At 58.4% G+C, this 25,685-nt stretch overlaps 1 protein-coding gene across 10 annotated transcripts in view; it reads right to left on the reverse strand.

Moving 5' to 3' along the window:
* The window catches only part of Atp2b2 (ATPase plasma membrane Ca2+ transporting 2), a 160,154-nt gene that overhangs the window by 70,867 nt on the left and 63,602 nt on the right, over positions 1 to 25,685 (reverse strand). Inside the window, exon 1 of one of the 10 annotated variants that reach the window (XM_090323979.1) lies at positions 11,956 to 12,043. The exons of the other annotated variants lie outside the window; for them this stretch is intronic. The gene's annotated coding sequence lies outside the window, so the exon portion shown is untranslated. Of the gene's footprint in view, positions 1 to 11,955; positions 12,044 to 25,685 lie in introns of those variants that run through there. 10 annotated transcript variants of the gene reach the window in all.

Raw genomic sequence — 25,685 nt, forward strand, 5'->3', positions numbered from 1 at the left:
AGACAGAGGGTGATCCATGCTTTCTCAGTTCACAGCTGACAGCAGGCCGTGGAGCCAGAAGCCCTGCTCTATACCCTGTGGGCAAGGATGGTGTCTGGTTTATCCACACCATGTCCCAGGTTCTCAGCTCAGAGGAGGAGAAGGAAAGGGAAGGCTGGCTTCGGGCCCTGGGTGTCCCTGGCTTGGGAACACAGGCCAGGCACCACCCAATCCGCCTGAGTCTGCAAGCCCCAGCAGCCCTCATGCGCCCTCGCACCCTGCTTAAGAACATGCTAGGGCGCCTACTGCCTCTGGAAAAAAGCTAGACTTGCTAGTGCAGCATCCAAAGCCTGCTTTCCTCACTCCTTATCTCTCTACCTGTTTCTCTGCCCAGTCACCTGGACATGTGCCTGCCCATCCATCCAGTCATCCATCCATCCATGCCTCTATCCAACTATCCATCCATTTAGTCATCTATCTGTCCATCATCCACCCATTCACTCATCTGCCTATACATATATCTACTCATCTGTCCATCCATCCATCCATCCATCCATCCACTCATCCATTGATCCACTCATCCAACAATCTACCCATTCATCTGTCCATCTGTCTATCATCTATTATTTATCCATGCATCCATCCATACATACACTAATCTGTCCATCCATCCATCCATCCATCCATCCATTGTCTATCTGTCCATCAACCCACCAGGTAGAGCCTGAGTGCTATAAGGGGCTCTGCTGTATTCGTATGGCCCTCCAAGGACCCAGTGCACAGTAGGTCCTCAACTAACATGTGTGGAACGAATGCATGACCCTGTCTGTGAAACACAGTCAGCCCCATTTTATGAAATGCCTTTCTCAATGACTGCTGTCTGTTGGCGATGCCTTCAGCCTCTTCCCAGGATGGGGTGCCTGGCTCCCCCCAGCTTGCTCTCCTCCCACCATCCCACCCCTTCTAGTAATGGACAGGACAGCAGCAGGACACCACACGCGGCTTTTCTCTTCCTGCTGACTGTGGTTGCAAGGCTCTGGAAGCTACTTTCTCTCTCCTCCCTTCCCCTCCCCTCAGCATCTGCAGACCCTGATACAGGGTGGCTGGAACCCCCACCTCTTGTCCAGGCTCACAGTCCTCACCAGGGCACAGGACCATCCTACAGGCCATGTGCTAACATCACCCCAGCTGCCATCCCAGGTGCGCCCAGCCGGCTCCCAGGGAGTGGTTACCTCTGCACTGCTGGGGTGTCCTCACCCCCCTCACCCCTTCCCATGTCTGTCTTCCTTCCGGCTGCCTAGCTCTTATGTATGTAACCCTCTGCTTGGTCACTCAGAGGCCCCCTGAGCCCTTTAGTGGCCAGAGTCTCTCCAAGCCCCCATGTCCTCATGGGACCCAGCCTAGCTGGCTGAGGCCCTGAGCAGATGATGGTGTGTCAGTGAGCCTCTATTTCCTGGAACTGAGAATGGAAGCCAGGGGGCTGTGGGTGGGCTGCGCTCAGGATGGCTGAGCCTGGGGGCTGGCAGGTTACCCAGGCTTTTCTGGGACTTCTTTTTGATTTTTGTGCCAGTACTGAGGCTTGAACAGAGGGCTGGGTGTTATCCCTTAGCTTCCTCTGTTCAAGGATGGTGCTCTACCACTTGAGCCATAGCTCTACTTCCACCCTTTAATTAGAGATAAGAGTCTCTCAGGCTTTCCTGCCTGGGCCGGCTTTGAACTGTAATCCTCAGGTCTCGGTCTCCTGGCACACCTGGGATTGTGCCTGTGACCCACAGGTACCTAGCTGACTGCCTCCTATTTAAGAGCCTCCATTGTTCTGTCAGTATTTTAAAGTGACAGATTATCTCCTTCTGGGGTGAGGGAGCATCTTTTCAGCGTTGTTTCCTGACATTTTGTTTGTTTGTTTTTTTCTTGCCATCTTTGAGCTGTGTTTTGACTTTGCCTTCTGCCCTTGCTTGTGCCTGGATTTTTCTTTTTCTTTTTCAGCTGGCCTTTTGCATTCGATCTTATTATTGGAGCTCAGACTCTGCCACAGCTCAAGGCGTCCAGGCTGATTAGTCTGGAGCAAGAGGCACCTCGAGAAAAGCTCCAGGCCCTGGGCACTGCTGGCACAAGCCTGTGTTGGGCCCTGTGTACTGGCTCCTTAGCTCTAGAACAGGGCACAGTACCACTTGCCAGCATTGGCTGGTGGTGGAAACTTTTCATCCACCACACTCGCCTCTGCTGCTTTGTTCAGAGGGTCCCAAGTCACCAAGATGACGCAACACACTGCCGAGTGAAACATGAAAGCCCAGGCTGCGGATAGCAAGTTCCTGATTAAAAGTATATACATATATGAAACAATAACAAAATGACTTTAAAAAGCCCTCCAACCTGGGCCTGCCAGGAATGTGAAGTGAGGCAGAGAAGGGGCGGGCAGGCTTCCATACATCTGGGGGAGTGGGGAGCCCACCCCTAGGCCCCCCAGCCCTGAGATGGTGAGAGGGGCCCGGGGTGGGCCAGGCAGGGCTACCAAGAGTGCTGCATTGGCTGGGTGCGGGTGTGAGGAAGGAAGTACAGGCCTCCTGCCTCCGACCCCGCTGTCCTGGCCCCTCTTCTCACACTCACGGATTATTCTGGGAATTCAAACGGCTGTTGTTTAAAAAAGGAAAATGGAGTTTCTGAAACGGTTACTGCCTGGCTCCTTTCTGGGCCACTTTGTGGGGTGGGCTGGGAACACGGTCAGTGCCCCAGTGGCTCTGGGCGGGGGGGAGGCTTGGGAAGGGGCAAGGAGGACCCAGGGGACAGGCACAGGGCGTGGCCCCACCAGGCCCATCAGCCTAAGGTCCCTCTTATTAAGGCCTGCTCCCCACCACCCATCATTGCAAATGCTTCAGAGCTCAGAAATGAGGGGTAGGGGCCACCTGTGCCCATATCCCCAGCGAGGGCACACACTGCAGGTGCCATCTTCCATCCTCCTTCCTGCCCCCTGCCCCAGGGGAGACCCCGGCAACTGTCCCCGGCACTTCCTCCTGTCCTACAAGGCAACTGGGGATCTGCCCACCTGCCTCTGACACTCCCACATGTCCCCTAAGAGGCCGCTAGCCAGCGCCCACGCACGCTTAGGGCTCCCGGGCTGCGTGGCCACGACAAGTCCCTGGGGCTGCCAGAGAACTTGTAAAGTAAGGACAAGATCTGCAGGGACCGTGATGACTGTGCTGGTGTGACAATAATAGTGGGTGCCGGGCACTGGGGAGCCCCAGCCTTCCCCTGGACCCCACTGTGGCCACGCCATAGACATGGAACTGGAGGCTAGACAGAGCAGACGCCAGCCCAGGCCCTGGAGGCGGGCAGACACGAAGCTTCGCTCCCCAAAGACACATGGGCCGGGGAACAAGGATGAAAAACAGGCCCAGACCAGCTGCACAAGGCCAGCCTGGCTTCCTGCCTGTGTCCTGGAGCCAGGCTAAGTAGGGATTGGCTCATCCCTGGTCTGATGGAGGAGCCCGGTAGCTCTGGTACCATGGCCAGCGCCCTGTGGGCTGCCATGCCAGCTCTGGGCTTCATTCATTCTTCCCCAGACCCGGGAAGGGTGAGGAAGAACTGGCATCTGACACGTGGCCTGCGGGATTCCCCAGGCCACTTTTCCTGACGTGTAGAACCAGGATCACACCTGCCTCAGTACCCCTCCGGATGCCAGCTCTCCCGATGGCTGCGGGAGGCGTTGTGTAGTGCTGGCGGTCTCACCGCCCCTTCTTGTGACCCTCGCTGGAAGGGCACAGGCTAGCCGGCTACAGCTCACCCCACAGACCCAGGGTACAGGAGAGGAGACGGAGCCTGGGGGGACCTGGCTGTTGGGCTGGTGGGGGGGGCAGCACCCCAGCTAGGCGCCGTCTGCCAGCAGCCACCTTGAACCCTGGGCTCCTTTGTCTCCCAGCCAGTCATGGCTGGACTTGATCTGGCTCTGGTGGCGCCCGCCAGGTACTTCGCCAATATTGGTTTTATTGATTTACATTCCAGTCCTTCTTCAAGATGGCTCTGAGCTCAGAAACCCAAAATTGGCCCGGGGAGAGTGAGAAGGGCCTCATTTTCATCTGAAATGAGTCATGTTAAGTTGATAAATTTAGAAGTGGCCTAAAGAGCTCTTAATCTCTCAGCTTCAGACACTTGCTCGAAAAGCCGGGTACCCAGCAACCCCTGCATTCCAAACATGCTGCCTCGTGCGGGGAGCGGGGGGGGGGGGGAGGTGGGCTGCCTCCAGCTGCCCCACACCTGCCCCAGGGAATAACTGGCCACTACCCTGCCAGGCCACACCCCACCTGTCCTGCCAGCAGCTGCAGCCCCACTACAGGGTATGAAGGGCCAGTTCCGGGAGGAACTGGGGTGCAGGTCATCTCCATACATCAGGCTGTCCCCACTTCTGCACTGCCACTTCCCACTTGTGCCCAGCTCTGATCCAGGTGCCTGCTCCAGAGGCAGGTGGGGCCCCTCCTGTGACCTTGAGTGCCAGAGCACAGAGACGTGTGTGTGTGTGTGTGTATGTGTGTGTGTGTGTGTGTGTGTGTGTGTGTGTGGTCCAGCTGGCTGCCAAGTCCTGCCTGAAGCCAGATGCAGCATCGCTGCATGGGGTCAGAGGGGACCAGGACTGGTCCAAGGTCATTCGGAGCGGTGCTCAGCTCAGATGCCTCCCCTCCTCCTGCTGGGCCCCACCTCTCCCTGGTCCCGGATGCCCAGCCAGGGGGAACTTCACTGAGCCTGGTGATTGTTCTCACTGCCATTGAGGGACTCAGAGAGTGACCGTCCACACTTCTGCCAAAGAGGAACCTAGCACTTAGGTTCTGTGGGCTGCATGCTCTTTTAATTTCCCGTCTCAGAGACAGAAGGACCGAGGCCCAGAGAAGTTAAGAAACATGCAGCAGGTCACACAGCAAAGAAGTGAGTGGGGCAGGAACTGAAAACCAGGGTCTGTGCTGTAAATGCCTCCCTGTACTCTGGTCTTCGTTGTTTTGAGTTGCTATTTATTAGGTGCCAATGGCATCCTGGTGTGCTTACAGCTCAGCTAGGGGAGCCTGCTGGCTGGCTGGAGGGAGGGCAAACTGAGGAGGTGGATGGGACCCTGTTTGATGCTGTATGGGTGGTCCCTTCCCAGCCCGTTACGGCTTTATCTCATTCACTGGACTTGGTCGACTCTGAGTCGCGGGGACTACTGGAGGCCTGCTACGTCGTGTATGCTTCAGGACAGAAAATGGGTTGGCACAGTGGTGCCCTCCCCTTCACCCCAGTTTAAGCAGTGCTAGGTTTTTGGGGACATGAACAAGACATTTTGGAACTGAGACCCCTTGGCATAGCAGAGCCCCTCTGGGGACCCCTGCTGGCTGGGGCCAGGTGTCCATTCCCAGGCCAGCCTCAGGCCTGTGCCATCATCCCAAAGCCAGGCCCTGGAAGCACACGCCCTGCCTCACCACTCCTGCTTCTCTTGATGTGGAGATCTAGGGAGACTGGGGGAGCCTGCGCAGTTCTGCAGCTCGGCTCCCAGGGGCATCCCTGAACCTGGGGCAAGCAGGTATCCAAAGGGGCCAGCTCGGGGTACATGTGGGCCCTAGGACAGTCGCCATCAGGGCCAAGCCTCCAGTTAGTCAGTTGGGGGCTCGAACTCAGGGCTCTTTTGCTCAAGGCTAGCACTCTACCACTTAAGCCACAGCACCACCTCTGGTTTGAGTGATTGACCAGAGATGAAGAGTCCCACGGGGACTCTCATACCCAGGCTGGCTTCAAACCACAATCCTCACATCTCAGCCTCCTGAGTAGTTAGGAGGACAGGCGCGAGCCACCGTGGCCGGCTCACCACTGCCATTTCTTTTAACAATGAGTTTATTGGTGACATTGGGATTTGAACTCAGGGTTTCATGCTTGCTAGGCAGGTGCTTACCAGTTGAGCCATGCTTCTATTCCTGTTCGCTTTGGCTGTGTTTTAGATAGGTTTCCTGGCTTTAACCAGGGCCAGTCTGGACAGAAGTCTTCCCATTTCTGCCTCCCATGTAGGGGACATGAAAGGCCTAGGTTGCTGGTTGAGATGGGGTCTCATTTACTTTGACCTTGAAACACAACCCTCCCCGTCTCTGCCTCTCAAGTAGCTGGCATTTCCGATGTGAGCCCCTCAATTGTAGGGATTGTGTTTTGTTTTGTTTAGGACAGAGTTTTTCTGCAGACTCCAGGCTGGCCACCAACACAGAATCCACCTGCCTCAGACTCCTGAGTGCTGGGATTACAGGCACGAGAGGTGACACCTGGCTCAGAAATCTTTGTTTGTGTTTTTGCTGGCCTTGTGTTTGTGAGGCAGGCATTCAAACACTTAAACTGCACCCACCTCCGCTTTATAGAACCCTTCCCTCAGAGGTGGCACGTCTCACGGTGCCCAGATCCCATGGCCGAGTCAAGGCCCGAGGCTCCTCTCAACCCAGGGCTTTGTGACTGCACCAGAGGCAGGAGGTGAGTGGGGGTCTCAGTGGGAACCAGCCCTCCTTGGATGAGGACTTGCCACTTCCAGGCACACCTCTAAGATATTTCAGAGTGCCTGGTGTGAGCCAGGCTCAGCCAGGATGCCTCCTATGTGCCACCTTCGGGGGTCATTCAGTCTTACAGGAAAGTGTTCCCAGATGCATCACCCAGTGATGCTGAGCTCAGAGGAGCAAAGTTACTGACCCAAGGTCACACAGCAGTGAACTCTGCATTAGCATTTCAAGGGTCTGCCACCACTCCAGCATTCTTTTCTCATCCTGGGGCAACCGCTTTCCTTACATTAGGGTCCCACATTTTTGCAGGACAAATACTAGTGGTCCCTCCATAACTCTGTGGTCTGGGTTTGGGGACCCTACTGGATCTCCAGGTCCAGCCCCCCGCTTGCCATACGAAGCATCTCAGCACTGCACAGGGCCTGCACATGCCCTCTTTCTTGCACACTGGTGTCACCTCCAGGTGATTGTCACGCCATGTATTTGTCTACCCTGGATTGTCCTGGGCTGGGCCCTGGCTTGGATCCTATTTCACAAGAACCACAAAGAGCAAATGGACCCATTTCACAGAGAGGTCCCCCGAGGACAGGCCATCCAGTGAACCTACACAACTGCAGCATGGCAGACACTGGATGTGTCCTAAATCCCAGCTTATCGTGCCCACAGCTCCCCTGCCTGGAGAAATTGCCAGAGGATGCACTGCAGCTATATCCATGCCCATCTTGACCCACCCCTGGGGGCTTGGCAGAGCCCTGAGAGGCGGGTGTTGCTGCCTGGTCTCCAGATGACTACACTGAGTTCACTGTGTGTGTGTGTGTGTGTGTGTGTGTGTGTGTGTGTGTGTGTGTCTGGGCACTGTCCCTTATGTTTTCTCACTCTAGGCTAGCACTGGAATGCCACTTGAGCCACAGCTCCACTTGTTGTTGTTTTTTCCCCCAGTTAATTGGAGATAAAAGTCTCATGGACTTTCTTGCCTGGGCAGGCTTTGAACCATGATCTGCAGATCTCAGCTAGGATTATAGGCATAGGCCACCTCCCCTACCTGTCTCCAGCGTTCCTGTCTGGGCCCAGAAGCCCTTTAGGCCCTGGGTATGCATAAGCTGCCTGGAATTCCCACCCCTCGGGGTCCTGGCTAGGGGGCACACTCTGGGCAGTCCTCCCCCCTCCCCCCAAAAGGACTCTAGGAAAGATGGACGAGAAGCAGCACTGGAGACGTGTGTTAGAAGCCCCGTGTTGCCTCCTTGCTGCAATGTGACAATGCTCACCTCCTTGCCCTGCCTCTCTAGCTCTAAGATGGGCAATGGTGAGAAGAAATAAGACCCATGCCATGAACCTGCAGCAAACACCCAATAAATGCTGGAGACCAGCGGGGGCTTGAACGGTGGCCTCTTTGACAATCAGCTCCAACCCTGGAAGGTGCCCCAGCTCCCCAGGCACTGTGGTCCATGCTGCTGCAATCAGCTCAGGTTCTGGTGATAACAGAAGAGAGGACATGGGGACATGCTGGGGAAGGGGCATGAAGACGGAAGCAGAACCAAGAGTCACACCATTCACAAGCCAGAGGCGCCACAGGCTATGGCCACTGCCAGAGTCTGGGGGACCAGCACAGCAAGGCTGTCCCTTAGCCCCTCCCCCAAAGACCAACCCTGCCGACCCGACTCCAGAATCCAGCCATCGAGACCAAGAGAACACGTTTCGGCTATTGGAAACATCTAGCTTGTGGCGATTTGTCATAGCAACCTCAGAAAACAGAGCAGCTCCATTTTCTCATTTACACGGCAGAGTTCCAAACCTGTGACCCCAGGGACAAGCGGCAGTGCAGCTGTCCTCACCCAGGACGGCCCTCGAAGAAGGGGCAGCTTGAGACCACCTGACACCAGCCGACGCAGGCTCTGACTAAGATCATGCATCAAGTGACTGGATGGGGCCCCCTGGCCCACAGGAACCCCCGCTGGCCCCAGGCAGCCCCACTGCCTTGCCCTCCCACTCCTGGATGGCCGCTGGGACTCTCAAGAGCTTTCCTGTTGGGCATGCAATGCTTCTAAGGCCTTAAATCCTTCCCTGTCTCCACGGCAGGGCTTGAAGCCTACTGGAGAGCTGGGGGACCCAGGCACTCAGGTGGCTGCATGCGGCCCCCACACCACTGTGCCCATACATACACCAGCCCCCATAAGTGGCCAGGCTGGGTAGCACAATCCCATTTCCACTCCAAAGCACCCACTTGAAGAGGCGAAATCACCTAAGGCGAGAGCAGCAGGGGTGAGGTGGGGTGAGGCAGAGCAGAAGGGTGAGGGAGGGTGGGTCTCCAGGTCACACCTGTGGCTCCCAGTCTCCACAATGAGTATGGGGGGGGAGGGGCTGCACCCTCAGAACAGCCCCTCATGTTCTTGGGCTCCCCAACATTGCCTCACTGTGCAGACTGGAGGTGAGGCTCTGTCTACAGCCTGAGCCCCAGACTCGGCCCTCTCTCTGCACATGGTCACTCTTGGTGAGGGCAGGCCAGGGTGCATAGACCCAGGCAGTGTGCTGCGGGGAGAGCTGGGCGTGGGGGACCTGTCACACCCACGGTGTGCGTGCCTGTCGTACCCAGGTGGCGTGACTTGGTCCTCTGGGAACTGCGGGCAGTGGAGAGGAGTCTTGTTTTGTGCCACAGGGCCTCCTGGGCCCCAACCATCATCCTGTATCCCCTGCGTGCCAGCTGCTCCACACACAGCCTGCGGTAAATCTCTGGGCTTAGATGGGGAAGATGGAATTCAGGACCCCTGAGACATTCATAGGCAGTCCAGAAAGCTGCCTTCACTGGGTGCATCTGCCCCAGGTTCCTTTCCTCTTCCTTTAAAGACCCTGAAGGTGGCCCTGGCCTGCTCTGCATTTCCTGATGCCAGTTGAATGGTTGGGCAGTGCCAGACATAGGGCTCTGGCTCTAAGAGAGCCTTGGGATGGGGCGAGGGCTGGGCTAGCACAGCCTGGCCATGTGTGAGAAGGCTGAGCTCCCACAGCTCCAGTGATTTGGTGGGCACAAGGTGGCACAGCTGGCCAGGGGGTAGGCTGCTCTAATACCTGCAGTGGGGACCCACGTAGTCCCTGGCTGCCTCCAGATCTGTGGGCTCAGGGAGAACTCCAGGGCTCTTTCGACATGGTGTGTGACCTTGGGCAAGTCTGTGCCCTGGCTGGGCCTCAGTTTCCCTCTTGTAGACACCATGGCCAGGTGGCCTTGATAACTGTACCTAGGTAATGGGATGCACAGAGTGATCCAGGATGGCATGCCCCCCTCCACGCCCCCATCCCTGCCTCCAGACCCCTCACCTTGGGCACCTGCTGTGTCCTCTCAACCCTAAGTTCTGGGTCTGTCAGTTCCCAGCATGTGGGTACTACATCTAGAGTGGGCCTCATGCCAGAAGGTCTAGAGAAGGTGGCAGGGGGCCTGGAGCCCTTGCTGCCCCAGCCCTGTGCCCTTGAGTGACTTGGTGTTCTGGGTGCTGTTTCCTCTCTGGGCCTTGGGGTTACTGGAGTAACGGTCACAGTGGAGGCGAGGCTCCAGGCAGTGTGCTCAGGGAGTGCTGGGGGCTTGTTATCCCCCCCACAAGCCCCTGCCTGGCATCTGCAGTGGGGGAGGGGAAGGAGGGGCCAGTATTTTTTGGATTCTGCACTAGCCATGAGCCACAGGCTCGGAGACCCGACTATGGGCCAGCTTTGCTGATCCAGGCTGCCCCTCCTGTCTCCTTTCCAACTCCAGGCTGCCTCCTCTGCAGGCCATCCATAACTGTCCCTGGGAGTGTGGGCTGTCCCTACTCCAGGTCTGCAGGAGGCTGGGGTAGGGGAGGCACACCGGAACTCAGGATCCAGTGTCCCTCTGGCCCCCTGGATCATCTCAAGGAGCTCACAACCCCCGTCCCCCCCCATCAAAGTAGAAAGGAGAGGCATGCATGCAAGCAGCAGCTGCAGAGGTGGCACGGTGTGCCATGACCCATGTTTGCCTGTAGGCATGTTCTGGTGTGCTGCCCACCTGCCAAGGCATGGCCAGGTGTGCAGGTGGCACTGGAGGCCACAAGGCCATGCCTAGCCCCCTCACACAGGCGCCAGCCATAGCATCCAACGCATTTGAGGGAGCTGCAGGGTCCTGGGAGAGGGCGGCATGCATGTGGCAGGCTGCGCTCACAGGTGTGTGCGCTGCATTCCTGTGCATGCTGGCCTCTGAGTGAGTGCTGTGTCTGCAGGTGCCGGAGTGGGCGCAGCCGTGAGCTCCGGTATTCTGCTTGTGTGTGTGTGTGTGTGTGTGCGTGTGTGCGTGTGTGTACCAGGTCTGAACACATTTCACGCACCACTTGTGGGCTCTGTATTTGTACTCGTTCATCTACAAATCTGGCTGTGCAATGCCCTCTTGCAGACGACCGCAGCTGGGCACATGGTCAGCGAATTGGAGCTCGGGTCTCCTCCCACCCAGCGCTCCCCACAACCCTCCTGCCTCTGCTCCTTAAGGAAGTTCGCCTGCGAGGAAGGCCTGCGCTCCCGCCCCTCCCGCTGCTCACGTCAAAAGAGAATTTCTCCCCATGGCGGCTCCTGGAAATGTCCCAGCGCTGCAGGCTGCAGGGCAGGAGCCCCTACCTAGCCGCACCCCGAGATCGGAGACCCTCCGCCCTGCCCTCCTGCTTTTACCCTTCTGAAGGTCGAGTCAGGCAGGGACGGCTAGGAGGGGGTCCCCCTCCGGATGGGGGCTAGGGCAGGGGTCCCCTTCCGGACGGGGGGGGGCAAGGACAGGGGGTCCCTCTCCGGGATAGCTGCGGAGACCCTCCCCGCGCAACCTGGCCGAGCAGTGTGGGTGGAGATGGGTTGGCTCCAGGGGGGTGGCTGCAGTCGTGACCCCGGGGAGGGGGGGGCGACAGGGCACCTCCGGGGGTCCCCGTGCTCAGCCCGAGGCTGAGGGGCTGCCGAGGAGCTGGAAGTCCGCGCCCCGAGTGCCGCCTCCACACGACTGCTGCTCGGGCCTGGCCACCCACTCCCGCCACGGACGCCCGGCGCCCGCACCTGCCGCCCCACGCCCGCGCCGCCCGCGGTCCTCCGCGGGGTCCCCGCCGCGGCTCCGGCCTGGGCCGGTCCCGAGTCCCCGCCGAGTCCCCGCCGCGTCCCCGGTCCCCGCCGAGCCGCCGCCGGTCCAGCCTTGCGTAACACCGGGGGCGTGTGCGGCCGGAGGCCGGGGACCCGTGCCGGACCCCGCGCCCCGCGCCCCGCGCCCCGCGCCGGGACCCCGCGCCCCGCGCCCCGATGCCGGACCCGCACCCGCCTCGGCGGCCACCGGATAAACAAGCCCGGCTCCCCGCACCCCTCCACGCCGCCGCCGCCGTCCGTCAGCACCGGGGACACCGAGCCACCCGCGGATCCCCCGGACCAAGTGGGACGGACGCGCGTGGGATGGCGGCGCGGCGCGGGGCGCCGGGCGGGCGCTGTTTATTGTTCGTCTGCTCGTGCCGGGGACGCCGGTACTTACTTGGCTGCGACCGCGGCCAGCTTTCCGCACGGCTCCGGGCGGGCGGCCCCGAAAGCGCGGTGCGGTGCGGCAGCCGGGCCCGCGCGCGTCCCCCTGCGGACCGAACCATCCTGCGGCGGCCGGCCGGGCCCGCGCGCGTCCCCTGCGGACCGTACCATCCTGCGGCGGCCGGGCGGGGGAGGACGCGCGCCCCGGTGCGTCCCCGCGCGCCCCCGCGCGCCCCCGCCTGCCCGTGCGCGCCGGCCCGCGGGGAGGGGGCGGGAGCGGGGAGCGACGCGGGGCCCCACCGCCCCGCCGCCGCCTTGTTTGCGGCTTTAATTCCTCCCCTGGGATCTGCGGGAACGAGGCTGGCAGCGCCCCGGGGAGATGCCCGCTCCCCACTGCACGAATGTCAAGGGCGCGCTCGGCTGGGGCGAGCCCCGGGAGGGGCCCTGCGGGGTGGCTGGAGGGACCCCGAGTCATCTCTACTGTCCCGGGCTTCTCCCCACATCCTTTGTAACCAGAGTACCCCTAAAACTCAGAGCAGAGGTTGAATGGGGGGGAACCCATCCGCCACTCTGCCACGCGCTGCGCCCCCACCCGTCCAGGAGTGGGGATCTGGAGTCACCGGTCTGCGGGGGTTCAGGGTCTGCAGGGCTGTGCTGAGCGGGGGGGGGGGGGGGGGGGGTCTGACCATGTCCTGGGGTCCCTTGTGAGATCTGCAGGAAGCAGGGGGCCTCGCCCCACCTGCCCACTTCTCACTGCCCCATCATCTTCCATAGACCTGTGGCCCCTTTAATTCTGAACAGGTGGGATCACTGTCCGGGGAGTGAGGCAAGGAGGTACAGTGAGAGGGGGCTCAGAGGAGTCCCCACTTTCCAGGGTCTGAGCCACCCTCTTTGTGGGCACCCTCTTCCTGGAGGGGTGCCCTGCTGGGAGGGGCGGGACAGAGTGTGCCAAGCACCTGTCAGCCCGAAGAGGTACAAGTGTGTGTGTGTGTGGGGGGGGTGGTGGCAAGGGCCAGGTGGACCCTGCAAGGAGCTGGCTCCTGAAGAGCTGCCTCCCGCCCTGCCCCCCTGCTGCCCACCTCTCCCACCCCTCCTGCCCGCCTGAGCATCCCGCTGCCGCTCCATCCCTGGGCTGGCACAGAATATCAATTTGTCTCGTTAAGCTGAAAGTCTGCACTGCACCAAAATCAGAACCGGCCAAGCAGAGGGGCGGCGGGAGGGAGAGTGGAGCTTCGCAGGGCCCAGCAAACGGGCCTGCCTGGCACCAGACTCATCTTTCCCCTTCCCCTCAAGCCCCATGGGGAGCCATCTCTCCTTGGACAGGTAGAACGGCCTGGGTGTGTGTGGGAGGGGGGGCAGTGCTGGGAAGGTAAGGATACTGAGGCCAGGCACTCATCCAAGCCTGGAGTCCACCAGGCAAAGGTGTACCCTGAAGGGCCAGGCAGCCCCCACTCCTTTGGGATTCCTGCAGTGTCCTAGGATGCAGCTGGGGCAGCTTCTGCCCCATTTTGTGCCCCATTCTAACTAGATCTGGAGCCTGAGGTGGGCACGGCCACCCTTGTTGGAGGGGTTTTACTCCTCTGGGTGACACTATCTCTGTACTGCCCCTCAGTGGCCAGGGCCACCACCTCCCCAGGCTTAGAGGTCCTCCTGCCCCCGCCAGCCGTGGCACAGGCAGGCAGACAGCAGGAAGAGGCCTTTGCAGCTCCTGTCCAGCCACAGCGAAGTTCTATGCCAGGAGCTAACCGTGTCTGCCTATCCATCTTTGGAAGTGGACAGACCATTTTCCCTGATTGCAAACCCGAAGAGCCCAGCAGGGGGGCTGCTCACCTCGAGGCCATAAACCCGCCCGTCTCCAGCATGCCTTGAGGTTTGTAAAGGCACCAGAAGCTATGGAAGCACCCCTGGGAGGGTGGAGTACTGACCTTGCAGCTGAGCTCTGTGCTTCCTAACCTGGGGGTCTCCTAAAGTGTGGGGGGGCAGCGTGAGGGGGGGGGTGCTGGCCTGTGCCCCAGTGCTCATTCACTGGAGAGGCCTGACTTCTGCCTACTCTGTGGCCCTGCGGGGAGAAGAACCGTTTCCCACACACTCTGGGCCTCAGGCAGTCGTGGCCTTTGCTTTCCAGAATCTACGTGAGCCAACCAGGCTTCCAGGTCCCTGAGTCTCTTGAGTCCATACCCCAAGGTTGAGCTGTACTTCTAGATCTGTCATAAGCTCTTATGCGTCCCTCAAAGTCCAGATTAAGTGGCCTGTTTCTGGACAGCTCTTCCTGACTCCATGAATTGAGTGGGCTCATACTTCCACCCAGGCTCCAGCCACACCACGAGGTGATGGCTGATGCCTCGCTGTCTCTCACCGGGCTGTGACAGCAGATGGCCCTCCAGGGTCTCTAGGCTGCATCCCAGGAGGCTGGGTAAAGCCTTCTGCAAGTTTGTGTTGTGTGATCTTGGTGATGAAGCCCCAGGGAGAGCCTCCAGACCCTCTCCATTTCAAGGACAAGTGGAGGACAGGGGTGGGCCACACAGGACAAACACTCCCCCCCCTCGTGGCAGTCACCGGGTCACTGTCCATCCTCCTTGGAGGCCGGGACACTGGACAGGCAGAGGTGTTGGGCAACCAGACAAACAGGACATAAGTGTTGCAACTCCAGAAAGGTTAAAAATGGCAGGTCAGGGGCCCACGGGGAAGGGGGACAGGGCAGGGGCCAGCCAGGAGTGTGACTGCTGCTGGCATCTGCCTCCAGCCTGAGTGAGTGGGCTCACTGTGAGGGGGACTGAGGGGTGAGGTCAGGGGTAGGAGAAATGGGGAGCAATGGATGGCCTAGGTTAGGCACAGGGTGATTTCTCTGCCAGGGAGGTGAGGGGGTGGCTGAGGTCTCTGCTCAGCAATCTGCCAGTCAGGTCTGAGTGGCCTTCCTTGGATGTGGGGTCTCTGCACTGTGATTTCTGGCTAGCTCAGGATCTGGAGGCCCAGGGGCCAGGCTCCTGGGGCAGCTCTGGGCGGGATGGCCTGCTGCCACCAACAGCTGCTAGGTATTCCCTCGGGAACAAATGACTTTTCTAATCCTGCCTCCTCTGACCCTACAGACAGCCTCAAATCTACGTCACCTCTCCCCCCATTTTATGGAAGGGAGTCAGGGTCCCTCAAGCACCACTTAGAAGTTACCAAGTCAGAGCCAAGATAAGAGTCACGCCGCTCCCGCTCCAGCCCTGGGTGGCCTAAAGTCACCAAGTTGGAGGTGACAGCTCAGGGCCGCCCAGGCTCACAGCCCCACAACCCACGCTACAGCCACCTATGACCCAGCCTGTCCTGAATCTCTCCTCTGCACCCACCGAGGGCGACTCAACGACTCCCTACTGCGGGTGTGTGGCTCACGTGGCACCTGCCACGTAGTCCTCACACAGCCCAGGGACCTTCTCATGTCTCAATGGCACAGGTAGGAAACTGAGGCAGGGTTGAGTTAAAACACATGGGGAAGTGGGGAGGTGCAGACCTGAGTCTGGCTGGGGTAGCACGAGGCCCTGTCCTAGCCGGGGATCCTGAGGGGATGGGAGCCTCTTGCATCCCTGGGCTGGCAGGTGTTCGGTAGATCTGCATGGCCCTGCTTTGTGTGACAGAGCTCGCAGGCCTGTGGCCAGCAGAACGGAGGAAGCTGGCCAGGGAGTGGACACCTTGCCTCCTGGGACAACACAGAGAGTAGGGGTGAGGAGGGATCCCAAGACCTGCCAGACCAGGAACACAATCTCCACCTTCTGTCTGTTCACACCACTGCCCTGCTCAGCCATCAGACCTGCTTCTCAACCCACTCTCCCCTGGCTTTCTTCCCACTCTCCCCGTCTTCCGTGTCATTGCATCTGTACTTCAGGCCCCTTCCCATCCACCCCTTCTCCTTGCCACAGACTCTTGGAGCTCCATGCTCTGTGTCTCAGGGCCTGGACACTGTTCTTGAAGATACTAGTTCAAGGCCACAGCTCCACTTTTGGCTTTATTTATTTTTTTAATGGCTTTAAATTGGAGATTAGGGTCACAGACTTTCCTGCCTGGGCTAGCACTGAACTTTGATCCTCAGGTCTCAGGCTTCGGTAGCTAGGATTGCAGCCTCTAGCATCCTGCTGCTCTGAGTCTTTGCATGACCACCCACTCGGCCACGGTTACACCTTCCCTTGTCACTCTTCTGCCTGGGGAACTCCCCTCTTCATCCTTCAAGGATGAAGGGCCTCAGGTGTTAGGAGTGCATCTGTGAGGAGGGGCCCTGCAAATCAGCCTCACACAAATACCCCATCTAAAATAGGACCAGGGCTAGATGCCAGGCAAGTGAGCCCAGTGCCCAGAGGAGCTGTCCTAGAGGGCCCTTCTCAGCTCCTGACTGTCTGGCCTGTTGCTATTGCTCCTTTCCTCCCCTCCCTCCCCGCCCCCCGCTTGCCTTTTTTTTTTTTCTTTTGTGGTTGGTCGTGGGGCTTGAACCCAGGGCTTGGGTGCTATCCCTGAGCACTTTTTTTGCTCAAGGCCTGCACTCTACCACGTGGATCCACAGCTCCACTTCCAGTTTTTGGGTGCTTGATTAGAGATACTACTCTCTCAGGGACATTTCTGCCTGAGCTGGCTTTGAACTACGATCCTCAGATCTCAGCCTTCCGAGTAGCTAGGACTACAGGTGTGAGCCACTGGCGCCCTGCTTGTTCATTGTTCTGGCTTGTTCTGTCACATCCTAAGCTTTCAGTGGACATGGGGTTCTGGGGACAGTAGCCTTCAGGTGTGCATGAGTTCAAGTCCAGCTAGAGGAGAAGCAGGAGAAATGAGAAGAAATAACTTGGAAATATCAGCAGAAAAGGAACTAAGCACCTATTGCAGGCACTGGCTTTACTCTTTGTCACTATCCCAGGGTAGTTTGATGTCATCAACCCTCAACAGAGTGACCCAGAGAGGGTCAGCGGCCTTTCCTGTGTCACACAGTGAGGCAGTACAGGGCTGGGACTACTTTGGTCCTTCTCCATCCAGAGGGAGTTGTGCAGATGGAGCAGGGAGTGAGGGTCCCTGGAGAGGATGGGAGAGGCGGGCTGGGGTCTCACTGCTGGTCAGCGGGAGGACCTGGATGAGGAGCTTTAGGAGGAAGCAGCTGTGTGTCCAGACAACTGGCCTGGAGGCCAGGGCTGCAGGCTGTCCTGAGTGTCCAGGTGTGTGCACGCCTGTGCCCGCATGCATAAGTATGTGCACACACGTGTATGCACCCCATTTGTGAGTAGGGCCTCTGAGCTGCCCCTGGTGTGCTGTGTGACCGGACCAGCCCTCCGCCGCTCTGCTCTCCGCTTGCCCTGTGTCATGGATGCACTGCCATATGCTCCTTGAAGCCCCATCAGCTCAGGGAGGCCCTGACTGCCAGCTGCTGTGCCAGCTGTGAGGAGACCACGAGGAGAGGGCTGAGGAGCTCCTCCCGAGGGATGAGAGGGAGCCTGGTCAGGCATGCGCCTCGAGCTGAAGCTGGTGACTCTGGCAAGAGCTGCAGCCACACAGGGTCCCTGGGGCAAAGGCTGATTGGGTGTCTCCAAGGGTCCCAGAGGGGCAGAGTCCCTGAGACGGGAAAGTCTGAAGAACAGGAGGAAGAGGGGCAGGAGACAGATCTCTGGTTTTACAGACTCAACAGGGTGGGGCTTGAGAGACCCACCTCTCTGTTGCCTGGCCAACTGGCCAAAACGTTAGGCCACCTGCCCACAACTGCTACACTCCGTGATTCAGTCAAGAGCAGCTGCCCAGGGGCATCAGAGTCAGGGCAGCCCCAGTCTGCAGGGCCATGGCTGGGAGGGGAGCATCCACACATAGACAGCTCTGGTCCTGAGTGTATGGCGGCTGGGCTTCTGAGCAGAGGCAAGGAAGGGAGGGAGAAGAGAGGGGATGGGAGAATGGACCCAACAGATGGAATTAGGACTCTGGTCCAGGGTCCTGGGTGGGGGGAGAGGGGGCAGCGGTGCACACAGGATAGGGGGTATGGCAAGGGGTAGCCCACTTCCTCCAGCCCTGGGGAGGCAGGTACAGCATGACTGAAGAGCCTTCAGCATTAATTGGGCACCTACTATATGCTTAGTGGTGGAGCACCTCCTGGCTGTGGGGTTCAGTAGGACACTGGGGAGCGCTGCAATGTGGGGACCCCAGCTCCCTAAGAGCCGGTGGCAATACATACCAGGCAGGACCCTGGCATGGCCCAGACCCTCCTGCTATAGGCTGCCCTGGCCCCAGTCTTGCTGTTTCCATCTCTCACTGGGATCCGCTCTCCTCACTCTTGGGGGAAGCTCTACCCCAAAGAATTCCAGTGTCAGAGGTGACCCACATGAACCCCTGCTCTAAAACTTACTGGCTAGGGCCTCCTGGCTGTGGTGGCCCTGTCCTCTGTCCCCACCTTCTCTTCCAGGGGCCCAGGACAAGGTCCTCTACCTCTCAGACACCAGATGACAGTGACACCCACAGAGCCCACTCTTGTCATTGCTAGCCTCTTCTCGTCTCCTCATCTGTGCAATGGGGTGGGAGGGGACCCCCACTCCACCCTGCAGAAGGCTGCGGTCCTGCAGGCTGTGGAGCCACGGGGAGGGTGGTGCTTGTTTTGATCTATACTGTTCAGATGTGTTAAAAATGCTCCAGGTGTGTTATTTATAGTCTGCCCCGTGCAGGTTTTTATCGTTCTCTGCCTGCTCTGCTAAAAATAACTTGTGACAAAGGTCATGTCGACTCCACCTACCCAGGCACCTGCGAAGGTGCCAGCCTCTCCTGCTCCTCCTGCTGCCCGGCTTCTTCCAGGCCCGGCCTCCGTTGAGGGAGGCTGCAGGCCTCAGGCCCTGAGGTGCCATGGGGGTGCAGCGAGTGGGGTGGAGGGGTCTTGTTTTCCCCACATGCAAAATGAGAGGGCAGAGTAGAAATTCTCCGTTGAGAATTGTCTCTTGATCCGGCTCTATGCGCCAGTCTCCTGTCCCTCCCCCAATCTGCACCCTGGGGCTTCATGTCAATGTCTGCTGGGTGGGGATGCCTCCATGCCTGCCCCTGGCACTGAGGGCAGGAGGCAAGAGTCCACATTTGTTCTGCCCCAGGCCGCGGGCACTCAGTCACAGAGACTGGGTGTGGATCAGGGATGAGCGCTCGTGAAAGGGCCACAAAGCCCCAAAGCAGAAGCCAAAGGACAACTATCACACACAGTGGTGGCTGGGGCAGCCATGGCAGTGGTCCTGCTTTGATTGGCCATCTGCTGGGGGCAGGGAAGGCCTTCCAGGCCCAGGCAGAACAGGAGGGCAGTGGTGAGGGGCGCTGGGCGGGACCATACCCCAGAGGCCCCTCCACCTCAGGAACCAGTCCTGGCCTTGGGGTGGTTGGTTCCTCAAAGGCTCTGGTGGGGGTGTGTGTGTGAGTGTGTGGAAGTGGTGCAAACTTGGGGGGCGGTGGAGCCTGGTGGGAGGCCCTCAGGGCTGTGGGCCAGTGACCCCTGAGGGCTCTGGAGGCCCTTCCTCCTCCTTCTCCTCCTCGTCCTCCTCCTCTTCCTCCCCCTCCTCCTCCTCTTCTTCTGCTTTCTGCATCACCCCTCACCAAAGCAAGGGGAGCCAAGGAAGCATGGACAGAACCCTCCAGATGGCAGCGCTGAGGCCGACCCCTCCTCTTCCTCCCCAGCCTGTCGTCTAGGGTGTTTTCTTATTGCGACGGAAACCAAGGAGGAGCAGCACAGGCTCAATGGCCACTGTGATGTGGAGGAGGCGCAGACCCGCTCAGTGTGGCAGGTTCTCTAGAGCCGCCAGCCCCTGCCCATGTGAACACACACACACACACACACACACACACACACACACACACGCACACGCGTGTGGCAGCTGTGTCTGTGTGTCTGTTCTTACTCCTGTCCCCTACCACCTCATCCCGCTATCATTCCATCATTGCCATGGCACTGGCGCTGAGTGACACACCCTAAGCCAGGTGGGAGGGTCTATGCAAAGGCTCTTTCATTCCTTCACCCTTTCCTGCATTGTCTCTCTCAGGTGTCTCATGTTTCTCATGTCTCTCTCTCTTATCGGTCTCTCTGTCACTTTCTTTGTGCCCATCCTGAGGCTTGAAGACCAGAGCCTGGGAGCTGTCCTTGAACTTTTGTGCTCAAGGCTAAGGCTCTTCCACTTGAGCCATAGCTCCATTTCCAGCTTTGTGCTGGTGAACTGGAGATAAGAATCTCCTGCACTTTCCTGCCCGGGCTGGCTTTGAACCTTTGAGTGACAGGATGAGGGGTGTGAGCCAGCTGCCTGCCTGTGGCATCGCTGTCTATCAAGGCCTTGGGCACTTGTGGATTTTGGTGGCTGGGGGTCCTGAAGCCCACTTCTCTTGGATTACAGGCCAACCATCTCCTAACCAGTGTCCTCCACAGTGCCACAATTCCCTTCGTCTTTACCTCCAGCACCTTTGAATTGGCTTTTAGGGGGTGAGGGGGGAGGCGCTGTTCCCAGGATGGCCGCTAAACCTGGGCTCTGCTCCTGGCAGCCATGACCTTGGCCCCGGGGTGGACTCCAGGAGGACTTCTGAGAGTCCAGGAGGGACAGAGGCTCCCCTGGTGGCCGTGGCGGTGGGCCACGTGTGGTTAGAGAAGGCCAGGTGGTGAAGCCATCCAGCGGGATCTCTGTCCTCCTACCTCCTCAGCCCCGGCTTCCCCTGAGCTGGGAGAGCAGCTCCCGCTCTTCCCTGCCTGGCGCTGCTGCAGCGTCCTGACCTCAATGACTAACACACATTCCTGGCCTACTTAGAAAGCCCCTCGTCTCCCATATTTATAGCCACCTCCGGAAGCCACCTGCGCCTCAGAGGGAGGCCCTGCCTAGAAAGTTACCTTTCTTCCTTTCCATTCTTTCTTTTCCTTTCCTTTCTTGCTTGGTCGTCTTCTTTTTGAACCACGGTTTCTTTTGCTTCAAAGCCCAGGACTCAAACTTGTGATCCTCTGCCTCGGGCTCCTGGGTGCTGAGATTACAGGCATGCCCTGCTAGACCTGGCTGACAATCTCCTTTCTCCATGTTCTGGCTCCAGGCCTGCCTCACCGCAGGCTCTGTCAGACCTCCTCTCTGGGAACTGGAGGGCAGCAGTGATTGCTGTGTGGCCATGAGTGAATGGCTTCTCTTCCTGGCCTCACTTGGCCAAGGGGAGCCATTGATCCCCCAGCCCCCATTGTGATTTCTTTTGAAATCACAAGGCCTGGCGAGGGCAGAGTGCTGGTGAGGCATGAGGCCCTGTTCTGAGCCAGTGTGAACTCATTTCATTCCTGCCAGGACCCCAGAAGCAAAGACTGTTGCCCCCACTCCTATTTCCCAGAGATAGCACCGAAAGGTTGTGCAGTTCACTCTGTTGCTGATGTGCAACCCTGGTGCCATGCTGAGCTGGGCACACTGAGCCAGTCCTCGGCGGTGCAGGGGGCCTGACCCTATTTATGCTTGGCCTTTAGGGTGTTTTAGCCTCACTGGCTGCAACAAAATGTCTGGAGTGGGAGCAAGTGAAGGCCACACAGGGAATGGGGTGTCATCCAGGGCTCTCCAGAGGTTCTCAGGGATGTGAACGAGGGGACAGAGTGGTAAGGGTGGGAATCACAGCCAGGATGGGCCTGGGAACGCTGAAATGCTGCCTGGGCATTTGCTCTGTGTGGCTCTTCTCCGGTCCAAGGTCACTACTGAGCCACTCCGTGAAGTCAGCCTCAGTACCTGCTCTGCGCTCTGTCAGCAGCTCTCTGAACGTCCAGGGGACAGTGAGCAAGGCTGGGGTGGGAGCCAGGGTTTGGCCTCCACTCTGCCAGCAGAATGCAGGACCATCCCAAGCAGCGTGTGGAAGGGATCCCGGCTTCTCAGGAGGCAGAGGCAGGAGGATTGTGATTCCTGGGCCGGGCCAGGCAAAGACAGTGAGAATGTCTCAAATGCAAAATGAAAACCAAAAGGACTGGGAGTGACGCTCAGGAGAGTTGTGCTTTCGTGGCATGCAGAAGGCTCTGGGATCAAATCTCAACATTGCAAACAAACAAACTAACAACAACAACAACAACAACAAAAAGCAGGGACATCCCGTTTGACCCTTAGCCACACAGCCTGGGTTGCACCTCAACTTTACCCTGTATAGTGACCCTGACATGTGCAGAGGCAGCTGGGCCAATGTCTATTGTCCTGCTCATTTCTAAGTCCAGTCCTAAGAGATAAATCCAGTGTTTGAAGGAACATCCCCTCCCAACCTGGATTCAGGATGCTGCAATGAAGGGAGGTGGCTGGTTGCTTGTCCTTAGACAGAAAATTGATGGCCGACCCTGATTTAATTAGTGTTTTCTTGCCATGATTTAGGGGAATCTGTAATTAGCTCAGGGGCCCCGGAGGGAGAGGCCCCGTACCAGAGCTGGAGCTGGAGCAGGCAGTGGGGAGGGGCTCTAGCTCCACATGAGGGGGGCAGGCGAGCTCAGATGCAGGTGTGGGGAGGGGGGAGAGGAGCCAGGCAGAGGGAAGAGGGCAGCGTTCACCCTACCTTGTCCCGGACCAGATCAGATGGGTCCAGAGGATAAACTAGAGGCACTGGTAGGTACCGAGGCTGTCCTGAACCCCCAAGGCTGAAAGCAGCCTTTCCCTGCAAACCCCTGGGCCAACGCTGTCCCTAGTTCTCAGAGGAGTGCTGGCAGACTGGGTCTGCACTGGAGATGGGGTGGATGGGCTTTAGCCAGATCCTGGTGAGGCCTTGCCCGAGGGCCTGGAAACTTCAGGCTCCTGGCACACAAACCCCAGGGGTCTGGCTATGACTTAACTCTACCTGACGCCTGTGATCAGGGCCAAGTCTCTGAGCTGAGACCCAAGGTGAGGGTTGGGGTGTGGGGTGGGGCCCCAGGTAGGGGCTCTGATGTCTTGCTCTTGCCTGGGCAGGACGGGGAACTGATGATGGCAGGGGGAGCACGTTATCAAAGTGAGGATGGCCTTCTACCTGGCCTCTTCCTCAGGCCACTGCCCTAGCTGGTGCAGCACCCAACCAACGTTGATTCCTTGTGCAGTATGCAGTGGCTGACGTGCTGTGACAGCAGCACATAAATGGATCCAGGCAAGCACCCAGAGTGTGCGGTCCACAGACCACACAGGACCTGCCTTAGTGGGATTTCTGGAAAGTTCGTCATCAGTCCTCCTACAGACTAGCTTTCCCCTGGATGCTCAGAGAGCCAGCCATGAACAGTGAGCAGAGCGAGGCCCAAAGGCCAGGCTCCCCTGGGCCACAAGATCCAGGCTCTGGGACGGAGAGGCCCCGCCACTGGCCATGAGGGACAGAGTCCCCACGGCCACTGTTCCTTTTGTGAAGTGATGTCTGTGGGTGCTCGTTGCTGAGTCACACGAGGTCACTATAGAAACAGTGAAGGGGGACTCAGGTGCCAGAGCACCACAGCTCCCTTCAGAGACGCCCGAAGCCCTCTTGGGGCTCGGAGTCACTCAGAGGACGCAGTGGGTCACTGCGAAGCTTGGGGAGTTTCCGACCCAGGTTCAAGGTCATCCAGCTCATAGGCAGGGGTTTATCCTACTCATCAGAGTCTGCTGCCCGAGGCCTTCTCTGGGACACAGTCGCCCAGCCACCACCCAGTCCACAAATGTCTGTCCATGTCTCAGTCCTCCCTCTTGAGCTGATTTTTACTTGGGCTTGCCCTCTGAGCATCGAGGAGAGAGGAGGCATTGTAGAAATGATCCAAGAAAATGACAGTGTGGATGACGGCTCTGTACTCAAGTCCAAAGGGGACTGAAGCCACTGTCCACGGGCTGGACCGCAGCGGCTTCCTCACAGGTGCTCCCTGTGCCATGCCTCCTCCAGGGGTGAGGACTACAGCATGGGTGGACTTCCAGGCTGCGGGGCCCCAGGGCAGGGAGGAAGGGTCAGGCCAGGCCCCCGAGGGTCCACAGGGAAGGATGTGGGGAATATGAGTCACAGTGTGAACACAGAGAGCAGAAAGTAAGGCCTCGAGTCAGAGATCTGCACAGGGGTAGCTGCCGGCTGCTGGCAATGGCCGCACACTCTTTGTCGAATTCTTTCCCTGCACTGTTGCATGAAACCCTCACCCTGAGCTGCAGGAGGGGTCTCCTGACACCCCATTTTCACAGGGGAAAACAGAGGTGCAGGTAGGTGAAACAGAAACTAAAGAGTGGTTGCCCTTCCTTTTACTTTTTTTTTTTTTTGCCAGTCTAAGACTTGAACTCAGGGCCTGGGCGCTGTCTCTGAGCTCTTTTGCTCCGGGCCAGAACTCTACCACTTGAGCCACAGTGCTACTTCCAGCTTTTTAGTGTTTTAGTGTTTCATTAGAGATAAGAACCTCACAGAGTTTACTGTCCTAGCTGGCTTTGAATTGCGATCCTCAGATCTCAGGCTCTTGAGTAGCAGGGATTACAGGTGTGAGTGCCTGGCATTTGGCTCCAAGCATTTCTTTTGAGGCCTCAGACTTTTCTTCTCTAAAATACGGAAACAAATAATACATAAATAAAAGCACATGAACTGTCAGGGCCAGACTGGAGTCAAAGCTGCAAACGAGCCGCTGGTGAGAGCAGTCAGCTTAAAATAAATTTGTTTGTTTTGCTCAGAGCTTAAAATAAGATAGAATTAAATGCCAATTTTTCTTTTTAATGAAAGATTGTGCCTCAGAATCCAGGTTTCTGGCTTCTCTGAAATGTAAGTGCCAATCCACCCTGGGTGGGGCTGGGGATAGGGGAGGCCTGAGAGATGGACAGCCATGATGGGGACTGAGTGAGCCCTGTCCAACCCTGCCCACGCCCCCGCCCCATGCTCTGCCCCGCCCCACTACGCCCCGCCCCGCCCCTCATCCCCTGCTTCCTCTGTGTGGCGCCTCACATCTGAGCCCAGAAACAAGGAGGCAGTGACTGAGTGCCCTGGACATGGGAAGCCATTAATGCACATGTTGAGGGCCAGTGAGCGGGAGAGGGGCATGGAGAGGGCCCGTCTGGGGACCTGTCCTTGGCTCTCTGTGACTATAGCCAGCCCCTGCCCACCAGAGTCTCACTTCCCTAATAATGACGAGAAAGTTGGGTGACACGCTTGTGGTCCCAGCCACTCTGAGGACTGTGCTTCAAAGCCAGCCTGGGCAAGAAAGTCTGTGAGTCTCTTATCTCCAGTTAACCACTCAAAAAAGCCACAAATGGAGCCTTGAGCAAAAAGCCTTGCACTCAGGCCCTGAGTTCAAGCCCCAGGATGGGCCCCACCAAATCCTAAGAATGGGAGGACACTGGTCATAGCTCCTACTTTAAGCTGGTGGTAAGAGACTCAGCACCCCAGAAGAGGAGACCTGGGAACCCCGCCTTTCACTTATGAAAATCCCAGATCCTGGCAGGGGCTTGAGCTCCTACCCTGAGCCAATTCCGTTGCAGTGAAACTTGTGAATGAGCCAGGGCCTCGATGGCCTCTGAGGGGCCTCCATGCCCAAAGGCCAGGGGTATAGACCGCCCTGCCTCTGTCCACACTCCAGAGGGGCAGCTTTAGAGCTCAGAGCTGAACCCTGTAGGATTTAGGCCTCAGAGCTGGGGTTCTGAGACCACGTGCTACCCCCTAATTTACAGGGCTTAAGACACCAAGGGAAAAGTCTAAGGGGTGACTCAGGGGGCACGAGTGACGCTGGCTCATCCTCAGAGCCTGTGGGAAGGACGGGAGCCCAGCCTCCCCCTGTTCTGTTCTAGAGGCCCAAGACTCAAAGCTTGGCCAGTGAGTCTGTCCCCTAATGCCTGGTGGCCATGCCGGGCC

The sequence above is a fragment of the Megascapheus bottae genome, chromosome 33, assembly GCF_031878675.1.
Source record: "Megascapheus bottae isolate mThoBot1 chromosome 33, mThoBot2.hap1, whole genome shotgun sequence".
In the NCBI taxonomy this organism is placed as follows: Eukaryota; Metazoa; Chordata; class Mammalia; order Rodentia; family Geomyidae; genus Megascapheus; species Megascapheus bottae.